The sequence below is a fragment of the Varroa destructor genome, unplaced genomic scaffold, assembly GCF_002443255.2.
Source record: "Varroa destructor unplaced genomic scaffold, Vdes_3.0 BEIS01000004.1, whole genome shotgun sequence".
Classification (NCBI taxonomy): domain Eukaryota; kingdom Metazoa; phylum Arthropoda; class Arachnida; order Mesostigmata; family Varroidae; genus Varroa; species Varroa destructor.
The window spans coordinates 51,987,216-52,002,997 of NW_019211457.1; positions in this window are offsets into that span (position 1 = coordinate 51,987,216).

Genomic DNA, 15,782 nt, shown 5'->3' on the forward strand with positions numbered 1-15,782 from the left:
CTCACAGTAGACATATATAACGATAGAAAAATGGCCAGCTTCCCCAACTTTATTGAGCCAACATGCATGGAATAGATTTATCTTGCTGTCAACAAAACAAATGTATCACACAGCCATTCTACATAACATGCCTTAGCTGGTTGCCGTTCTGGGTTATAGGTAGCGTTGCCAGCGAAGAAACCATAACAGTTAAAGCATAAAGCACCCTGACTACTTATAAAGCAAAGCGTTTCCTGGTGTATGCTAATGCATAAGATTCTACGGTTGACAGGCAGGGTACAGACAGCGAAACTTTTCTCTTTCTCTCTGTTAAGCGCAATTAAACGGTTTTGTTAGGGTGACGGTCGTTAGCTTCGAGGAGCTGCGGGACCAGCAGCCGGCTCTGTCATGTAGCCCACCTCCTAAAATTTGTAAGTTAACTGTATGTAGACCTCGAGGACCAGCTGGTTTGCCCTTCCAGTGTGTCTCGCCATGGAGAGAACACAACGGTCGAACTTTCAACTTTTCTATAACCGTCGCTTCCACACGTTTCGCATCGCTACTTCTACGTTAGCGCCCTCGCTTTTCCGTCTGCTTCCAAAGCTTTGTTCCTAAAATTTGTTACATGGTGTTTTTGAACGCTTATCCCTATTGCCTTTTATCAAATTGGCTTCCTGCCTTCCCTGAAGACAGAAAATGAGAATTCGCGACTCTCTCCTTCAAATTTTCACCAGCTAAGTCACATAAAGAGCAAGCGTTAAAGTGAGAATGTGACTAACTTTCACTTGAATTTTCTAATTCCTGTCGCTAGCACTCCCCTGGTTGCTGCTGCATTGACGTATGCCAAGCTACCGGCAGCATGGTTTTTTCCACGATAGACAGGCACCCACGCACCTCTCGTCTCACTGAGCTACTGAGGATACGGCTAACGATATATGCATACGTAGAACCTCCCCCCTGTCCCGACCGATACCCCCAAAAAGAAAGTTACTTTCGTCTTATACAAGCTTCTGAGCTATTACAACCAGCAATACTGCTGTTCCTAGCACTACTCGAGGCCACCGCTCGAACGGTCCAGAACAAGGCGAAACGCCGAAACCCTATCGAACGAGGTTGCCGAGGAGGCAACGTTCAATAGGGTTTCGCTTACGTACTATAGCGTTGCGTTAGGCGCTAGCTGGATATTACATTACACGACGTTCTTAACAATCGATAGACGAACCCATTTGGACTAGGCAAGGGAGGCAGGTACGTTATTAATTGAGCAGCCACTAACAGGCCCGGTCCTCAAAAAAATTCTAGCTATATATGACCTACCTCGCAAGGTCAAGTGAGAAAGTTGCTTGGGATGATCGTCGCTGGAAGGCCAGGATCCATTAAAGAAAGTTTGATCAGGCCGGTTTAAGTGTGTGTCGGTGGTGGCGACAGCAGCAGTCAGCGCCTTTTCTTTGAAAACTCCAACCAAGGAAGAGTCATCCAGCCAGTATAAAGGTAGAGGATAAGTGCCTCGCGTAGCACCTTTCAGAAAGCTGATTGCTTTTGGTCAACTCACCGGTGTTCGTTTCTGTGGTCATTGACTTGCTATAGATTGTAATCAGTCGGGCTGGCGTAAGTCCTTCCCTGTGGTGGATAGCTATCAGTTCGTACTTCTCCCTCGTACTTTCCCGCACTCCCGCGCTTCGGCATGGGGATCCCGATCTACCTACGATGTATCCTGGCACTATTCTCGCGGTACGATAGTAAAGCAAGCTACGCTGTCCCACAGAGCCCGTGTGTAAGGCACCGCAAGAAAAAGAACTGTACGATGAAGCCACTCAACTGAGTTGGGCTTGGTCGAGCGTAAGGAGCCCCGACAGGCTCGTTCTGGCTAGAGATGGCTGAATCAGCTTTTGCCCGACGAGTCTTGCCTATTCGCTCTATTATCAGTCTATTCTCGAATTGGTCAGTGGCCCTTATAAGTTTTCTTTGCAAGCCTTTCAATCAGCCAAGAACAGGGCCAATTGCCCTGTTCACCCCCAGTTTCTGATACACCTAACCTTGCTGCTAGACAAGCAAATTTCATTGGGCTATTCTCGTTAGCACCCGTCTTGCAGAGTACGGAAAACGAAAGTATGCGGTTACCCACTAGCAGTTCCATCCAGTGATAGATATTTTTGCTGGATCGTTGGCAAGGGCTGTTGAACAAAGCTATGGTCCTATATTCGGTAGTTAGAAGAAATATAGCATTATTTAGTGCTTGAAAGCGTAATTCGTCGCTGAATAGATAGTTGCTTAATACCAAGCCAAAACTGATGTAACAGAGCGCTGTCTGGCATTCACTGAGAGCAATGCACTAAATGCTGACCCACCGGATCCGTTTAAGAACCACAATGTATAGGACGAAATGGCCATATATAGTGTAAGAATGTTTATTTATTTCTTATTTTCAGTATTATTAGTTATTGATCCTATCTGGAAAAGTTCCCGAAGTCATCTATTTTCCTATATAGCATCAAGAGTGGTGTCAGGGTAATAGTTTGACAATCTTGATGATCTCTCACCCCCCTGCCTCCCTTCGAAAACAACGGTTATTTGTCGTTCACACTATTGCCACCCGCGGGGGCGGCTGCGAGAAACGCCGTCCCAGCAGCACTTCAACACCAACGCCGCTCATATCTAGGGACATATATACGAAGACTATTTCTGGCTTGCATTTCCGCCGCCTAGCGCTGCTGCTTGTTCAATGCCACAGCCTTGCCGCCATCCTTCGACGTTTTCTTCGAGCAGCAAATCCGGTAGCAGTGGACTCCTACCGCCAGTAGTCTGGGCAACTAATAGTTGCAGCCTCGCGTAGGATAAACAATATTTTCTACCACCGCCCCCATGACCGCTGCTACTACTAACAGCAGTAGCAGCGACTTGTATGCCAGTAAGCCAGGAGAAAGGAAATTAACGAGCGCCAGGTCCGTTTCGGCTTGACCGTATCAGAGTCTTCCTTCGATACTTCACATGTATGGAATATATAATTGTATAACAATCGAGCCTTCGCGGATAAACTGCTGACAGTAAATGGACGAAACAGCCAAAGGGTGGTAGCAGTGACCGTTGGGAGGAGGAACTAACGAACACCTTCGTACGTGTGCAGCTCCCGTAGTGGGAATTCAGCGGAATAAAACTGGATACCCTGGTGGGATGAATCGTTGCGGATCAAAAGGGCTTGTGGCCTGGTGCTGCCGGCCTGACTGGCCCGGCCAGGGAGGGTACAAGTGCCTTAGAACCAACAGCTGGAGCTACGACCTTCAGGTCAATACTAAGCTTAGCGCAAAGACATAAACTCACTGTACATACACTCAAATCTTGTTCGCTGGTGAATAAGAGACTTCGTTTAGCAACAGAACATTATAATATAAAGAAAGCGCTCACCTCTACTGACGTTAGACCAGGAACTGTGTTTGTTCTAGTTAGGGGATTGAAGTTCCATTTGACGGATGCAACAATCTATTGTTTAAATGTTTGTCAAACAGAAAATTTATTGTTTAACATGTGCAACTAGTACAAGCTACACGCTACCGTCAGTCGGAATAATACATTATGTGCACGAAGATCACTTCCCTGCGATTCGGTTATGATAGATTATGGATTGAGATCCAACAGCAATAAACCTAGTCCTCACAACTTCGATTAGACATTGCTCTGCAGGACATTTATGTACAAATGTGTACATTGTGGTTGAATGGACCACTCAGTACTATGCTACGGCAACGGATTTGGATTGCGAGAGCCTTTGTCCAAATCGCAGAAATTTCCATTGATTCTAACAGATATCGATTGCGAGCTCTGCTGACTGTTGAGGGGTTTCGCGAAATGTCCTTAATAAGTAAACGCATAAAACAGGATGCGGTTTATTTGCGTCGATCGAAGTTTCTTTCCGACTACGAGGTATCATACTGTCTATAAATATAAGTCGTGAAGCTTGCATAATGGAGTCTTTAAGTCAATGAGGCGTACGATCATGCTTATTTTAGATTTACTTTATTTTGTACAGCAGAGACTCTAAAGCGTACGCGATAACAATCATGAACAAGACAGCAGGCTGCTACTGCGATTATTATGCTTTGTCAAATTGCCCTACCGTATGCAACGATTTTGTAGGTTTTTTTTTCTTTTCGTCTTAGCAAATATTTTATTCTGTTCAACTCGGGCAATCTAACTTCCGTCAAAAGATATACTCTATTACGTCACGGCGTACGTGAATGGAAACGCGTGTAGGGTAAATCTAGAAATGAATCGTCGTTACACTAGTCGTTATTTCGGCTTTGCAAGCGTCAAGATAAAACGTGCGCATTTATTAGGAACAGGAACGGGTAACTTACTACTACTCCATAAGCTCATAGGTTTTAGGTGGACAATCCTTAACCTCTTTAGATGCCCATGGTTATTGGGAGATTCAGAGGTTCTACTTTGAAACAAACATTATCATGCGAGTCCTGTGTAAGGTGTCTGACGCGAGCGAATTCTCTCTAACCTATAGCAAGCTATGCCCTTAGGCCAAACCGATGTTTATTCAACGGTTATTTTGGAACGACGAGAAAACATAGCCAATATCTTATTTAGGTAAACTGTATTGTCATTGCCTCCTTTCGCTTTTAGGTCCTAGAGCCACAGCCCATTAGTGGACTGTTAAGTACTTTCCGGCCATCTCGAGCTTTAAGTGCGGCTGAGAGCAATTATTACTAATAAAAATGCCTATACTACGGCAAATTTACGAACTCGCCCCTGAATTCGAGTGTAATAAGGCACAGTAAAAGTTATTTCCATTAGACAATATTGACAATTAGAAACAAGCACAATGGAACAGATCGAGTTATTCAGTGTTTAAACTGTCGAATAGTAACGAACGCAATATTTATACAGTTCTATCTATTAGAGTGGCCGGAAGATTGGACTTTCACTCAGGTAAATATATTGCTTAATGCGAAAAGCATTACTGATCTGCGCTCTTTAGTTCGCTTTTCGAATACTGGCCAAAATATAGTCATATTTTTTTCTGAGCTTCTTACCTAGGGATGTACATTTAACATGAATGCTAAAGTCCAATGGTTGGAAAACGGAAGAGGCTTGCTCAAGTAGGCTCAAGGGGTATATCCACGCTTCAGTCAAAAGTCATTCACAGAAGTGTTACTTGATTATAACGTCTGACAATGTTCATGATATGATAGGTTTCGAACCGACTGAAACGTCTGATCTCATTCTCTTGTATCCATGTTCTTCTGATGAGCCCACCTTGTAGAATTACTCAACAAGGTATAACAACAACGTCCGAATTCCCCTTCTGTGAGAGCCTCGCTTTCAAAAATTTGAAATTATGATTAAAGAAGCACAAAAGAAATGTCTGGAAAAATATCTGTAGTGATGCTCCCTGTACAATGATGCCATGTACTTAACTTCCAACGCCTTTACCTTAGAGCGTAGGAGCGTTCGAGCCTTGGTTGGACTATAAAATGTTGATCTTGCTAAACGTTTTTCGAGTTCCTAACAATATAAGCCACAGATAGTCCATCTCTTCTAAGACTCGTTCGTATGAACGTTTGACATAGGTGTTTGAGCCACGCTTCACGAAACCTTTAGAGGTAAGGCAAAAGTTACCCTATCGTTAAGTTTTGCTGAACCTAAGTAAATTACATCCTTCGACAGCATCGAGTGGACCAGTTTCAACGTTTGTTGTTAAGAAGTAGCTGCTTATCAGTTCGCCAGTAGTTAGCTTTCCTACCGCTGTTAGGTTGTATTTTTAACCGAGAAACATTTGTGACCAGGCCACGACTGATGTAAACCTCGTTGCTGCGGCCTTTTCTCCACCGCCTTTTTACCAATGCCCCACCATCGCTCTGACCCACTTGTTCGTTGCTCCATGCTCCGTTACATTGTAATGACAAGCTGTCAACGCATGAAAACCGAAACATACTTTGAGCGAAGGCACAGCCACAGCCAAAAATAAGACATGACGACATCAATGCCGGATGCACTCGACAGACGAAGAGATGGACGAGCCGATGGATGGCTGTCTGCCCGTCAAGATAGTGGTCTTGCAGTAGCAGAAGATAAGACGAAGATGAAAAAAGGGAGACTACGAGAAACTAAATTTTAGTATCCGTCTTCGTCTGGGTGTCGTTGGCAGACCAACTGGCTCTCTGACCAGTCGTGAGAACAACTCCATCAGAATAGGGGGTAAGAAAAGAAGAAGCTCATACAGAAACAAATCGGACGAGCGGTAAAGGGAAAAAAATCGTAGAGAGGAAAGCGTTTAAAGCAGCACAGGAAAGATCTTCACAGGATGGAGCTATTGTCGATCGGCAGATGGACAAACGTGTAATGATTTTAGTAGGATTCGTCCTGATGAGCTTAACGACACCATTAAATCGTAGATAGCAGCAGATGCAGTGAAGCAATTTTTTCAAATACTACACAGCACGTCGTGAAGGCAATTACAGCGCTATCTATGTGCATCAAAAAGCTAGGCATAAAATCCTTTTACGGGGACACAGGGGGCTTCTCGGGTCACTTGGGGTTAGAAGAAAAACTTAACGTGGACAAAGGAGCCATATCGGGAAAGTACGAAAGATAGAGGATTGGGAGGGGGCATTTTGGGAATTGGCCAATGTCGTTCTTGATGGTATGCCCTTCACCACTCCCCCCTACCACCCAGATCCTTCGTCTACGCGACGGATGGGTGCACTTAGGGTACTGACGGATATCAAGGCAAGACAAGAATTTGATGTATATGTAACGTGGGGAAACCAAGTGAGAGGAATAGGTCGTGACCATCTCCTTTTCCAGTCTGTCAGACCGCACTTCACTGTCAAGTCTTATCAGGTGACAGCACTCCCAGCAACCGTTTCCGGCTAAGGTGAACCGGCAGGCCCGTAGTCAGTACCTGCTGAGCGCGAATGCTGTTTTCCCGTATTGTATACAGCAGAAGCAGGCTATGAACGGGTTGCGACGGCTAACCAATGGGTCAGCATACCGTTTCATTGTACATCAATGTCAACGGTTCTTTCATCCACCAGAGGGTGAATGAAAGAACCGTTGACATTTAGAAAAGACGCCGTTGACATTTAGAAAAGACGCCGTTGAGAAATTTAATGTTTATTGGAGGGTAAACAAAGCTATCTTGATGGCTCAAGACCATCAAGCTCAAGGGCAAGTACTTAAGACTGATGATTAAGTAACTGCTATCAATAAAAGGTAGCTATCTCATGAAGTACTTTTAAAAAGAAAATGAACTGGATAATAAATATTGCCTTTGGAACTCTCAAATGCACAATACCAGAATAACAGACTAGACATCATGAAACCTAAATATAGATCGCTTGTATAGCCGACCAACCTTAGCCTGTTAAGCAGATATAGCTAAATAATACATAAAATAGGCAAGTTAAGCATATATTTGCAGCAATTGAAGACCTACTTGCTACAATTTTCATAGAATGAACTGACCAAAGCAAGTGAGAGTGTCCTAAGATTTGTGACCCTTTGCTCTTGACAAATATTTTTTCGTGTCTACATTACCTTTCAAGAAGATTTTTACCTTCCGCACAAGGCATCAGGTGACTTCATACTAACACCTCCACAACAATAAAAGAATAAAAAAACTTGATATTTTTTACTGCATTAATGTTTTTAATGTAACTCACCTTTGCCAACAAGTGGTTCATATCGTGGTTTCTTTTCAGGTGTCTTACGGTTTTGTGCATACACATAGATTTTGGTAATGCTGGGTCTCTCACAGAAAACGATCATTATAGGTTTTTCTCCGCAAACTAAACGTTTTGACACGTAATTCGGTACTCACTCATGTATAGAGTGTTTTATTACAGATAATATAGCATTGAAAGTGATCGCACATCCACCTCGATGTGTGTTTAATTCACTGAGCATAGTAACAAAATTCATAATCTGGTTTTAAGTGCCTTCAAACATTTTCTAAGATAGTTACCAGGAAGTAAACGTTTCTACTAGCCATTGATTAGCATTGAGGGTGTCAGCATCAGTCAAAGCAATCTAAGTTTTTATTAAGGTCAGAACTGGATGAAGCAATCGCGTTTTGCCGATGTTCCCCTATTTTTAGGTACACCAATTTCCTAGCCTTCTCGACATCTGCACGATAGTATCGGTTATTTAGAAATCCTCTGTCCGAATCCTCCTTAGTGCTGTGTCGGTATCGGATCTTTGCGTCAATGCCGTTGTCCAACTCTTCCCCATGTGACTGCCCTTGACCCATGTCAATCATCAACGACAGCCCAGTGAGCTGCTGGCAGTTACCAAAATCCGAACGACAAATACGTCTTTTCAGATAGCAGTGCATGTGTTTGCAGCTGTCTAATTATAAATGCAACTTCTTGTTATGCCCTACACATGAAGAGACGATGAGACCCAGCTAAAGAGACGATGGACAATCTGCACCGCTGAAAAGAATTAGCTCGACAGGGCTAGAATTCATTCACCTTTATGCCCCTGATAAGAACACATTGATTTGATTTGACTTAATTTACGGCAGCAACTTATTTCTTGTATAATTTTCATCCAATATAAGTCGTCGCACGCCTAATCAGGTGGGCCTAAATCCATATTTTTGACGGTCTATTATCAATAAATTATTTACTACGATTGCAAATATCTACCTGACTTAACGGCCTGCTGGTGTCTATACACGTTAATTAAAATTAAAGGTAACAACGTACTAGGACATTCGCAATGCCCTTCCTGCCACGGTTAAATTAACGCAGTATAGAGCCTCGTCTTTCGTCGTTCTCGTACACAATTTTGCGTCAAGCGTTTTTCATATATATACAATCGCAGTGAGTCCTGAAAAAATCATTTGCCTATTTTTGTATTGCCCCTTTTCTCTATTTCTCTATATCGTTTTAATTTTTGCTCCTTCAACCAAAGGTCGTTTTATACGACCCATACATATATGACATCAGAAGAGTGTTCTATTATTTACAGACGTAAGTTTTCCTATAGCTTTCCTGTCTTTACAATCTTTCTGCTCGCTTCTTTAGTTGTTCAGAGAAGCGATGAAGAATGTAACGTTCGCTGCTTCATGCAGACATACAGCACGTAGGGCGTGGTCGGTAGTCCTGACGCGGAGTTTGATAGACGTACGCCTGTAGGCTAGCTGCTCGTCCCGATCGTCTGCAACCTACGAATAAATGGACAGCCTACCTCGCAAGCGCTTTCATTCAACTTTATCACCTCCTCTTCACTGCCTAGTTCACTCTCTAACACATCTTTTAACCGGGCGCGTAAGATCATGAGACTTCCCATAACGATGCAGTAGTATATCAACGGCCCAGGGGAAACAGTATGTAACAAGGATCTTTTTTTGTGCGCAAGACATTACACAATGTGCGTTTGCATGCAGAAATGTTGCTATTTGTGTCAATTTTGTTCTTCTATCTAACGCTTGTTAGTAATAGAGTGACAAAAAGATAGGAGTAACTAAGCGGGGCAAAAGTAAAGTGAGGTCTGTGGCCGGTGCCCTTTTAGCAGATCATAAACACACGTACCGTATATGACGTAAAAGCGAGCGCCGCTACCACCTCTGCGGCAAGCTGTTACCTTCACTTTATCCTTTACTTGAAGCTACACGCAGTTTCTGAGATCATTTGAGGGCCTTTAGTTGACCCCGTGCTATAGGTAGTCGTCATCCCGAACACATATTGTTGTGACGGTGACAAACATCATAAAAAAGCAAAAGATCCCTGCTATCACAAAAAGGAAGGAGTTATAGACAAATGCGGGGAGAGGCACAAGAACTGTGTGAAGAACTGTAAATAGAAGTATTGGCGTAACTTCAGCGGACCGCTACGAACAGGTCAAACGATAGAATGGTGTCTGTTGAGGGAGAAGGACAGCAGTGCGTTTTGTCGGTCAAACTGAACCATTAGAGTTGAACAAAATTGATATTACGTTTACAAGCAACCCTGCGTCCTCCTTTACGAGTCGAAAAATAATTTTGAGTTAGAAAAGTTTTCGGATCACTGAAGAATCGAGCAGAGAGACTGTGGTAGTTCGAATCGCATTATGAGCAATATTGGCTATGCACATTCAAGTAACTCATCAATCGTTAGTTTTCTTTCTTGATATGCTGGCTTAATAGCTATAGATCTTCTGTAGCCGTTAAACTAGCGGCTAATTTAATGCTTGGGTAGATTAGCAAAGTTTCTATAGAAACACGGACATAATTGAATACGCATAAAATTGCTAATAGCACTCGATAACTCTTAATGTTCTAATCTAACCCGGCTTTATGGACTTCCGGATCCAAGAGGATCAACATCAGTGGAAACTTATCGCTTTACTAAGAACTTTCAAGTCACTGAAAAAGAACAGTTAACACCATAACAGCATTGCAAATTTCAATGAATAACTCTGCGTCTATAATTTCAGTTAAGACTAGTAATAATAGATTGAAATTGCGCTAAAAGCTTCTTTGAACATTCTGTTTCTAATAGCCGGACAGAGTCCAATCGTTTTGGATTTCCCCTCCGTTTCGCTTTATCCCTTGCTATTTTTCCAGCTGTCGCACGTGTTCGGGTGTCGAGTATGCGTGCGTTAAGTGGCTTTTTATCTAGCGCAGTCATATGTAGTCGACACCGGCAATAGCATCTGCATAGGTCCGCATCTTATACCCGGTTCAATTTACGGCCAAAATAGTCAGTGCGGACTCGACTAAGCAATCGTTATAAATGGTGGGTCAGCACGGTGTAATAGTTAGTATTATATGCATGTGTCTGTGACAAATCATTTTAGAGACATTCTCTCCTGATCGTTCTCTGTTATATAGAGCTGTATATTGAGTATCGACTTTTCCGCTAAGGCAGCACAAATGCTCTCGCATCGATTCCTTTAAATGACGCTTCCTTACTGCCCTTATGCTGCCGTTACTTCTTGTTGCTAGGGTTCAATGCGTTCAATGGTAAGCCTTGTAGTCGTGGCTGTAAAAGTGATTTCGAAAGGTGCCACCCTCATGGGTGGCGTAGCTCTTTTAAGAGTTGTAGGAGGAAAAGGAAGCGCACTTGCACACCCACTATACTCCGATTCAATAAAATTCAACCAAGCAGCCGATGCAGGAAACCGCGAATTCCTTGCCCGAAAGCCAATGCCTCCTTTCCTGAGGCGATCAAACCAGGTGCTTCGATTTATACCCACTTCCGATTTTGCTTCGATCTCCTCAAGTAGCAGCCCCTCGAGTTTTTTGAAACTACCCCGTATAGTACGAACTCTGGCGAACAAGCTTTCTTTATACTTCCGAAGTAGAAAGTGATGCGGCGTGATCTAATCAACGTCGTAGGTAACGCTGTATCCTGAGCTTGCCTTGGGTCTAGCATTCTTTAATCGCTGGCTAGCAACTGCACCTATACTCGAGCAATAACGCCTAGTGCTGGTGGCAATAGTTCCGACATGGCACTCCTCTTCCTCACCAAATACTGCCTGTTACTTTAGGATGAGCTTCTAAAAGGACTAACGTCTGATGAAATACATAGCTATTCTGCTTTTGTTGGTCAGTGGAGGGGTGAAGCTTGGTATTTCCTACCGATGTCTTTTAGGCAGCAACCAAGCTATAGTGTGACAACTGATCTGCACTGGCCAACTGGTCATCTTTTAGATGGTCATAGTTGTTGTCGTCATTAGTGCCCCTCTTTCTTTAATTCAGCTTGACTCGATAGCGTCACATGTAATCTGCCACAGCATGGGAACCAACGTATATCACAGATTGTGGCAACCTGGCTAATTAGAACATCTGGGATAGACGCTAGAGACGGATGCGGTCATCAATAAGGCTAGTCCTATAGTGGCATCATTGTGTTTAACACTGAATTTCCTTCCTAAAGCATCTGGTCTTCTCCCCTTTTTGCCGAGTTCTCCTGTCTTACCCTTCTTCCATAGCGAGTTCTAGGGATGGAAAGGCAGTACAAAATCAATCACAAAGGCACATCGTCAGCCCTATGAGGGCCCTTTTCTCAGTACTTGGCGCACACGTTTACGCTCAGTTATATCATCTTCTCAGTTAGTTTGAAACTCAGGTTCCTAGGGGGCGCTCGTATAGTAGCGCCATTTCGCGCATGTCACGCGATGCGAAAGCGATTCAAGCGTTCTTAGCATGTACTCTGGTTTAATTCAGAAAGCTAGCTGTCTCTGAAGGCCTTCCAGCTCTTACAATGAACCTCTCTTGTGTTCAGCGACGCTAGAAAGCACAGAACGAAGAAGCACAGAAGAGTTAACCCCTTTCAAAATTAAGAAGCTGCTTCACTTTAGATCTATCTTTCGTACGTTCTTGTTTTTCCCTCTAAAAAACCGCTAATATATCCTGTTTTATCCATTATTCGAAGAAATGGCTAAATAGATTCCAACGAGGGGTATGTAAAGTAAGAATGTGGTTGAAGTAGGACAACCAATGCTGTGAGTGGTATTTTCATTAGGTCACTGCATGTGGAAATTGACATGGCTTTCGCAGAAAAAAGATGTCTGATGGACTGACGGACCAGCAAATCCTACCGGAAGGGGTGCTGTTTATCTCATAGCGGGCTGTAGCGGGCAGAGCAGATCTCTAGCCTCTAGCTTTGCAGTGTACTATAAACAGCAAGAGAGATCGGAGATTCACTAATGGTCATCCTAGGAAGTCAAGGCATGACCATCAACAAAGTGATACGTTTTTACTACTCGTTAGCCATTACATGCAAAAGGGCTGGTGAAATAAATTCCGCACCAAATTCAGTACACATACTTCGAGTTCGTCGCTACAAATTCGATCGTAGCAGGTAAGACTCCATTTCTCCTATTTTATGAAAGAATCTTTGAAGGATGCGAGAAAACCGCCCGCATAACATGACGGGTATCAACAGCTCAGACAGAGGCGCGGGGCGCAGCGGACAGCTACGATCGGCCGCACTTGATATGCGACCAACTTTAAGACTGGGCGCTTTCTTCCGCGCGCTTTCCCGAGAGATGTGTGGCAAATTTAGCCAGCTCTCGATCCCTTCTCTCGAGAGTTTAATATTAGACAAGTCTTGCCTGATCTCGTTCGTTTATTCGTCCACCCGTTTTGCCTTCACCTAGCTCTACCCGCAAGAGCAGACAGTGGCTGTGGTCGCGCTGCGGTGGGCGCGGCAAACTCAAGAGCTCTAGTCCTCATTGGTGCCGCCCCATGTACAAGCACCCACCCCATGTGCCCCGTGCTGTCCCTCTGAACTCCTCTTCCATGTTGTCTGTCGCACGCAAGAGCTATGCTTCAAACGTCGCCTGCTTGCTTTGCCAGCCTGGAGCCGCCAAGACTAAACTAAGCAAGGTTGGGACGGCACATGAGTTTGCAGGGTCAATAAGGCAAGTTCGGGTGAAAGCGATCTGTGAGAGAGGTGGCTAAGCGACGAAGCTATGAAGGGCAAACGGGGAAGTTGAGGGTTGAATTTAAGGCAAAACTCTGTAAGGGGCGTGGGGTAAACGTCAAAGAAGACCTAGAAGTGAAGACTAAGAAAGATTGTTGTAGCAGAGAAGAATTCAAGCGAGGCAAATCGTCGACTTACGAGAACACCGCTGCCTTGTTGGCTGGTGGCTCGAAAGGACGAAAAGTCAACCCTTGGCGTGCAGCCGACGCTTCCTGGCGTTTTCAGAAGTGAGCTACGGGCGTGGATATTCAGACACAGGCGTTGGCAGGGGAGCACAGAAGGAAGAAAGAATCGGCAGATTTGCGGCACGCCCAAAAACCTCTTCTGGAGAACTTCAGGAAACACTGGCTTCAAAAAAAATTTAAGTACAGAGGGACGAGTGCATTTAAATGTTGAATCTTGCCGTTGTAATATGTAGTAGGCCAGTGTAATATGTAGGCGGCTCGTTTCTGCAGGTGCGTGTATGTTCGTGTCAACCTTTGGTTGACTGGCCTCCTGCCATGTAAGACTTGACCAATAGGTCACATATCACATAGAGCGGATTGAATTAGGCTAATTGTGGATAGTTTAGGTTATAGGAGAATTTTTTATTTGCTTAAAATAATAAATACTTACTCTAACAGCAGTGTACCTTTTTAATGTAGTAGCTCCAAATATTTAAAGTTGGCTCGTACGTACTATACGCTTTCTAAAAGACAATATCTATTGTAAACCCTAAAAGGTGGCAAGACCATTGAGCAACAAGCGAAGTCCAGACTAGAAATAGGTAACGTCTATTAGGATAATTAACAATTATTAACTATTTAATGACTGTCTTTGTGTCACATTGAAAGATGTACCACATATATTATTATTATTATAAAGCAGAGTTGCCACAGTGTCGTACTAGGTAGAAAGCACGCCTATGATTCGTATTACCTTGAATCTAAGATATCATCTTAAACGAACGCATGTTCAAATTTATTTGTTTGCATGATAATATCAGGCACTGAAGGTCCAGCGTAAATCATAACGGTACATTTAAACTTCACTGATCGTCAAGCGCTACCTGTCAAAAGTATTCTAATGTTAATTTGGCAAGCAAAAAACATTGTATAATCAAAAGAGGATGTGGCATCTAATATTTATATTTAATAAACTACTATTACTATTTCGCCCCTTTATTGCCCATCTTTGTCTGTAATGAGCAATCTGATCTGATAATTCCTATTTTAAACAAGTGGCATCCTTTTTGGATTCAGCTGCTAGAAGCACACCTGTAGATACCCCTTAAATGTTGAACCATGAACTGTGAATCGTTAACGAATATAGATTGACAGGACAGAGGCAAAGCAAAAAAAAAAATACAGCACATCATTTAATGGTAAAAATTATTGAACACCCCATAAAATTTATTCCGAATTAATTATTTAAGCGTTTGCGGATGCTTGTAAACAAAATAAAATGCTAAGTAACATATCTGTAAAACAAATAAATAAACTGTACGGTATGTGCTAAATTTACTCGGGCACTAAATTTCTCTAAAATAATAAATCTCTATAGTTGAATCAATGTGCTCCTTTAAACCGCTAGACCCTAGTATCGAAGTCTTCCTTGTTGATATTTATGAACAAATAGGAAGGAACAAGCCGCGACCGCGAAGTAGAATTTTTTTATCAAAATTGTCGCCTAATAGAGAAACACGTAGACAGGGCTTTAATGACGAACGCCATACTCTTGGAGGACAACCTCACCTTAGAAGATCCATGATGATTTCGGCAAGTGTTTAAAACGTTGTTATCTCACAATTATCATTATTAAATCGCATGTCGAACTGTCAATGGTCCTTTGTGCTCTCATACCACCTAGCTATGGCATTAGAGAAAAAAATTGGAAGAACGTCCCGTTATTCTCAAATCGCCTTTAGCAGTTTATCGGCTGGAGATTCGGTTCGGATTCGGAGTGTCAACTGCTGATCTATTTGCCGCAAGCTACACAATTTTCCGCCAGCCTTGAGATCGGCCACGCCGATTCCTTCGGTGAATTGACATCTCTTGAAGGCAAAAGATTTTCGTGACCAAGCTGATACAATCAGCTCAAACCCGGGTTCGGCTGCCCAAAGAAGCTCAGAAATTGTTGAGGTCGAGCAGTTTATCCAGTAGAATACAACGTCTGTAGTCCACTTTGTTTGTTGCCGTCGTTTGCGTTGACCGACGCTAGTGCTGCCTGATCTAGTACGTCTATCGGGACCCATCCCAACGGTGGACGACCGTGTCTCGTAGAGAAGGTGCGGAGGAGAGGGCATCAGCAGTGGTGGTGTTGGATGCTGCCGGCAGGTTGGTGTCGGCTGGTCGCTGAAGGAGGTGGCAGAGAGCGATTGGACATCAGGGAATAAGTTGA